This window comes from Euprymna scolopes, chromosome 20 (genome assembly GCF_053919585.1).
Source record: "Euprymna scolopes isolate OS-2025 chromosome 20, ASM5391958v1, whole genome shotgun sequence".
In the NCBI taxonomy this organism is placed as follows: Eukaryota; Metazoa; Mollusca; class Cephalopoda; order Sepiida; family Sepiolidae; genus Euprymna; species Euprymna scolopes.
Window position 1 is genome coordinate 17502724 of NC_136501.1, and position 6668 is coordinate 17509391.

The window sequence follows — 6668 nt, forward strand, 5'->3', positions numbered from 1 at the left end:
TTCCTGTGGAGTATTTTGTTTACTTCTCTTTTCTGGACTCTTTATCGACACTGTTTATGTTTTTTTATAGGTAAAATTTTACCTTAGCTCCACCTCCACTTTTTTTAAAAAATACCGACCTTTCTAGGTTTTCGACTATGCTGATTAAGAAAATCTCATTTATATTTGGCAGATATAAGTAGTTATCGAGATATAAAGACCTATATTACGCACTTTAAATCAGTGGTCGCCAGATTTGTACGCATGCTTGAGGAACAAATCTAATTCTATCCGACTAACACCCCCCCCAATCTTTTGTTAGTTTATAGCATTTGGGGTGGATATTCTAACAACGATTATCAAGGTTAAATTTGGGGCAAATGTTTTGACAACCCCTTCCTTTAGAAAATAGAGTGTCTATTCTGATAGCAGTTCTTAACATGGGGAGGTTGAGGTGTCTATTCCGAAAACCGTTCTTAACATAGAGAGGTTGGGGAGTCCATTCTAAAAGCTGTTCTTAACATAAAGAGATTGGGTGCGTCTATTCCGAAAGCCTTTCTTAACATGGGGAGGTTGGGAGTTAGGTAACAACAACAACAACAACAACAACAACAACCATACTTTAATTTTTTTACAGATGGGGGAGGGGATGCTTCCACTGGGCAACACCAGTTAACAAGAAGAGGTTTATGACTCAAATTTGGTAAAAATTATTAGTAAGTGACACTTTTCTGGAAGATGAAGGTTCAATACTCATTGCAGGTGATACTCAGAATAGAATTGCAAATTATTTAGGACTTCTACTTAGTCATGGTTGACAGAAAATAGCATGCTACCCCCATTGATTAAATAAAGAGGTTCAATTCGAAATTTTATGCAGATTCCCGAGTTTGAAAAGATTCACCTGAAGATTGTTGGCGGTTACATCGACCGAAACGTTGTGCAAATAACACTCAAGATGAAAAAGTAGTTTGAAGAATTCAAAGGACGCAAATTTTTATTCTTTACTAAATTTATTATGTCTTTGGAAGACTAAACATCTTTGTCTAAAATAGTTGCCCCGGTGTTGAATGAAGAACATCATGTCCTTTTTTATCACTACGTTTGCAACACGGTATTAATATCTTTTTTTTTTTTAATTTAATATTTAAAATTTTTCTTAACGTGTGAATATATTACATTATAGCGGCTTTGTAACACTCCACACCAGACAATTTACACACACACACAACAAAAAAAAAACAAAAACAAAAACAAAAAAAAAAACAGATTTGGGCTGTCATAAGATTTAGTGTTGAAATATGATGTGCATGGAAATGTGTATCGAAATGAATAGGTGAACAGCTCAATCAGAAACTGTGTCGAATTTTTTTTTTTTTTTTCAACAAGTGAGTTAAGGAAGAGTTAAACATGGAAAAAAAATGTGAGGTCTTAAAAGCTACTAATAATTAACTTACAGACATACAGCATAATCACGTTGACACACTGGTCCCCGTTAGATCACCGAAGTTAAGCAACGTTGAGCCTGATCAGTACTAAAAATGGGTGACTATTTGGGAATTCCAGGTGCTGTATGTACTCTCTGCTTATCTCAGCATTGTTTCCAGTTGTCCTAGACTTTCCTTTCTACTGAACTCCAGCAGTGCCGATTCAGGAGAGGTATGGTTGGAGAGTGCGCAACCTTTGCCTCACAATTACATGTGCAGCTACCTTTACAGGGAGTAGCCATTGTCTCTTGATACTGAATGCAGGCATCGATCGATCGATCATTGAATTAAGATAATGGCTCTCATCGTCTCCCTCGCTGCCTGAAACATATATCTTGATATAATAAAGAATTACATTTATTTTTATACAATGATGTCTTCGTATTAACTCAATAGCAAGAATCAATGGCACAAGCATTCCTATAAAAATATCTTTCAGGCTCGGATAAAAGTATAGCTGTTTTGTTCTCGGTCAGAGGACAGAGCCTTTTAGACTGAGGCAATTTTGATTCCAATTCAGTACGTCCCCATTTTTGGGGAGTCAGATTTTCCTCACATTGAAAACTGACCTTGTGTCTAACTTTGTTATTGTGGGGGGAAAGGGACAGTGGAAATGTTACGTCAAAAGAAGTTTTCAGATCATCTCACTTTTGCATCATTCCCAGAAAGAAAAAAAAAAAATCGAGATCATTCTCCGACAAACGGAGTCACGCCCATCACCATACTATTTCAGTTTCCACATAAACTGTCAAGGTCGATAACTTGATTTGATCTGAGAAACGCAGTAAATGCTAAAGGAAATAACTTACTAACACTGTCATTTATAAAATTTATCAACTGAGTTATTTCCCTTGACATTTTTCTTGACTTGTTTATCATCGCCATTCCAACGTGGCGACTTTGCTTTTGGGGCGGACCTGTACAAGAGTGTCCCCCTAAAAATATGTTTTTTTTTTCACCTTTTTGTTTGGAAATTTTTTCCCGACGATTATTATAGATTGCAGACGTAACTATCATATTAGCAAAAAAATAAAAAAAATAATAAATAAAAATAAAAAATAAATAAATAATAATAATAATAATAATAATAATAATAATAATAATAATAATAATAATAATAATAATAATAATAATAATAATAATAAAAAATAATAAATAAATAAATAAAAATAAAAGTTAAAAAATTGATAAAAAAATAAATTTTTAATAAGGGGTCACTTCTCATTATAACGCTTTACTTACTTGCTCTCTGACTTACCTTTACGTCTCTTTACCGACGTGTCACGTGATCTGTGAGATTTTATGTGTGTACGTAGTTCTCGTGTCTATATAACTCATAATTAATAAAAAATAAAAATATAAATTAAAAAAAAAAGAAAGTAATAGACGGTCTACTGGCCCCGTATTAAAAGACGCTTAAAATATATTTTGGGATTAGCAAGGGAGACTTTTATTATTTTTTTTTATTTATTGTTTTTTTTTTTTACCGTTTGTTGTAAGGAATTTAAGGAAATCTCACCATGACTAATCACATGACACGTCGGCAAAGTGATGTACAGACATCAGGGAACAAGTGCGTAGAACGTTATAACGAGAAAGTGAACCCCCTTCTGTAAAGTTATTAAATTTATTTTGGGTTTGTTTTACTATACACATAGATTCGAAAAAGTAGTTAAAAATCAAATATATAACAAATAAACGTTATCAAAGGCAAGATAAGTTGTTCTTCTACCTATCTGCAAAAGTTTTTAGTGTTTTTACTCACTTTAAAACGTGTAATCGGTTCGAAAATCATACAGTGTTCATCGGTATATTTGAAAAAGTAAAATGGCGGTGTGTTCGCTATTGAACAATCGTGTAATCGGTTCGAAAATCATACAGTGTTTATCGGTATATTTGAAAAAGTAAAATGGCGGTGTGTTCGCTATTGAACACGTTAAGTTTGTGAAAATGAGTTCAAACTAAATAATTACACAAAATACTGTTAGAAACCCACCGAATATATGTCAGCCGATGTCATGGTAACATATATTGAGTTTCTAACAGTATTTTGTGTAATTATTTAGTTTGAACTCATTTTCCCAAACTTACCGTATTCAACTGCGAGCACACCGCCATTTTGCTTTTTCAAATATATCGATGAACAATTTTCATCTTTATTTGAGACTAATAAACGGAAAACTTACTAACGTGTAATCAAGATGATTACGCGTTAGTAAGTTTTCCGTTTATTAGTCTCAAATTAAAGCAATATGCTCTATCGATTGACAGAATTGTTCAAGAAAAAAGTAAAATAAAAATAAAACAGCTTACTTTTTTTTCCGTGAAAAGCCCAAACCTTCCGTTGTAGGCTTTAAAACGGCTGGTATTTATGAAGTGAGTTAAACTGAATACCAGGAAGTAAAAAAAAAAAAAATGAAATTAAAACTAAATGCGCGGACGAACTTAAACGTAAAAGCCAGACAACCAGCAAAACCCCACCCTGACACTGTAGAGGTCCCTAGATGACATAAAGCCTTCTACTCAAAGCTTCTTCCTCAGAACTGCTAGAATTTTGGAATTCCCTCCCAGGCCCCTGCTTCCATAACTATGCAGAAATTCAAGTGTAATGTGAAACCTCTACTCTCTGCCCACCCGACGCTCTACAGAGTATCTCTGCAAATCTTATCCCAAATAGTATCCTTTAGGATTTAGTGACACTGTCGCTTGTTTGGGGCGAAAAATAGTCAAAATAAAAAATAAAATAAATAAAATAAAATAAAATAATAAAAAATAAAAAAAAGGGTGTGTGTCTCAGTGTCTCACGCATTTCAGTGGGAAAAAGTGTAAGGGCAGTAACTCCTGTTTACTTGAATTTAAAAGAAATTTGAAAATTATTTCCCTTGTTTCTTGCAAAATTTATTACAAGTGTAGGTTTGTAGTTATTCCCTGATTGTCATTTTTTTTCTTGCTTCGATTTCACTTGAAAATGGTTTGATCCTATAATTATTTTTGTGTATTGATATTCGTATTAAAAACCTTTTTTTCTATTGGTATTTATTTGCTTCCTCACGAAAGCAAAATGTGACACAAGGTCGTTTTTAATCTGTGGGAAAATAAACTCTTCAAAAGAAGAGCAAAAAAGAAGCACTCTGGCAGTAGCCAAAAATAATAATTGTCTCAGTATAGAGGGGTTTCCCTCCATTGAATAAGGACAAATTAACTTAAGTATAGCATCAGAACATATACTACACTTTGATCCGACTCGAAGATCAAGGACCCTTTTTCTATTTATTGTATTTATTTGCTTCCCCACCAAAGCAAATTAGGCACAAGGCCGTTTTTAATGTGGGGTAAAACCAGCTCCCCTAAAAGTAGGCGAAAAGGGAGAACTCTGGTTACCAAAAATAATAATTGTCCCAGTATAGAGGGTTTCCCCTCCATTGACTGGTACAAATTATCTTAGGTGCAGCATCTGCAGAACAGATACTACACTTTGATGTATTTATTTGCTCCCCCACCGAGCAAATTAGGCACAAGGCCGATTTTTAAAGTGAGGAGTGAAGGGGAAATGGGGACCAGTTCCCCGAGGAGTAGGGGAGCTGGATAGTGACAATTGGTATGAAGGGTTGCCCCTACATTGACCAAGGTCTTATATGTGGGGTTGCCCCCACATATGGTCTTTGCTTGCAGTATCTGCCGGAACAGATACACTTTGATCTTGGCCCGAAGGCCAAAGAAAATACAACTTTGTTTTATATGGGTCATGGAATTGCATTCATCTGCAAAAGATCTAGCTAATTCGCATATTCTTTTAAACGTTCACTTTAATTAATTCCCTGTTGATTTTTTTTTCGGTTTTCTTATGAAATGATCATCTTTAGTTAACTATTACGTGTAATTATATTCATGCAGATATTCTACATGATTTATACTTGCGTAATATTTGCGTAAAAAGCTTATAGTAAACACAAACCGCTTTCTATATATATTTATGTATGCAAATATATATATTTGTTTAAAAATTGTGTCTGCCAAACTCCTCTGTCAGGTTTTGGTCTACAGACATGAAACTTCATATATAGGGTATTCGAACCCATGCGAAACTAATAATTTAGCAGATTAAACAACAAACGACTATACAAAAAAAAAAAAATAAATAAATAAAAATAAATAAAAATAAATATATACAAGAAATAAATGTTACTATAGCCAACAAAAGTCAATTTTATACCTAACTGACTCATTTGTTTTGACTTTCAAGTAGTTTTTATTGCTCTTTATTTAATCTCAAAAATTCAGTTTTTCCGCCCGAATTCAGAAAAAAAAAAAAAAAATGGCGGCATCTTCTTTTTTGGAAAGCAGGCCTCGTTTTTAATATTTTTTTGTATTTTTACGAGAGTACCCAGCGTACTATAAACACTCTAACTTCTCCATGTTAAGAACAGTTTTCGAGGTTGGGGTGTTTATTGTGAAAGCCGTTCTTAACATAGGAAGGTTGGGGGTGTATTTCGAAAGCCGTTCTTAATATGAGGAGGTTGGGGTGTTTACACTACGTTGGGTACTCTCATATAAAATACGCCCCAAAATTCCAAACACCTGTATACCTTGAATTCAAAACGAGGCTTGCTTTCTAAAAAAGATGCCGCCATACTTTCGTCCGGGCAGAGGAACCACGCACATGATCTTCTCTGCTCGGCAGTTGCAGGAGAAATGTACTGAACACCGTGTCCCGCTTTATCAGGTTTTTGTTGATTTGACTAAGGCTTTTCATACGGTGAACAGAAGTGCCCTATGGATAATTCTGGGGAAGTTGGGATGTCCACCTCAATTTCTATGATTACTCAGGGAGCTCCACACTAATATGAAGGTGCGCCTGAACTTCAATGGATGCCTATCGGAACCCATATCGGTTGATAAAGGTGTGAAGCAGGGTGATATCCTAGCACCTACACTTTTTTCAATTTATTTTGCAACTATGTTATCGTATGCCTTTAGGGAATGTTCTCTAGGTGTTTATTTGCGTTTCAGAACCACAGGTAGGGTCTTTGATCTTCGTCGTTTTCATGCTTCTACAAGGACCTTTCAGCACCTGGTTCGTGAATTACTTTATGCGGATGGCGCCGATCTCGTGGCCCATGGTGAGAGGCATATTGCGGGTATCATGGATCTGTTTTCGGGGGCCTGTGCGTCTTTTGGGCTTACTATTAGTCTTAAGAAGAC

The 6668-nt window shown here is 34.9% G+C and overlaps 1 pseudogene; it reads left to right on the forward strand.

Annotated features, from left to right (window-relative positions):
- Positions 1–1438: 1438 nt before the first annotated feature.
- Positions 1439–1557, forward strand: LOC145241889 (5S ribosomal RNA; annotated as a pseudogene).
- Positions 1558–6668: the final 5111 nt, after the last annotated feature.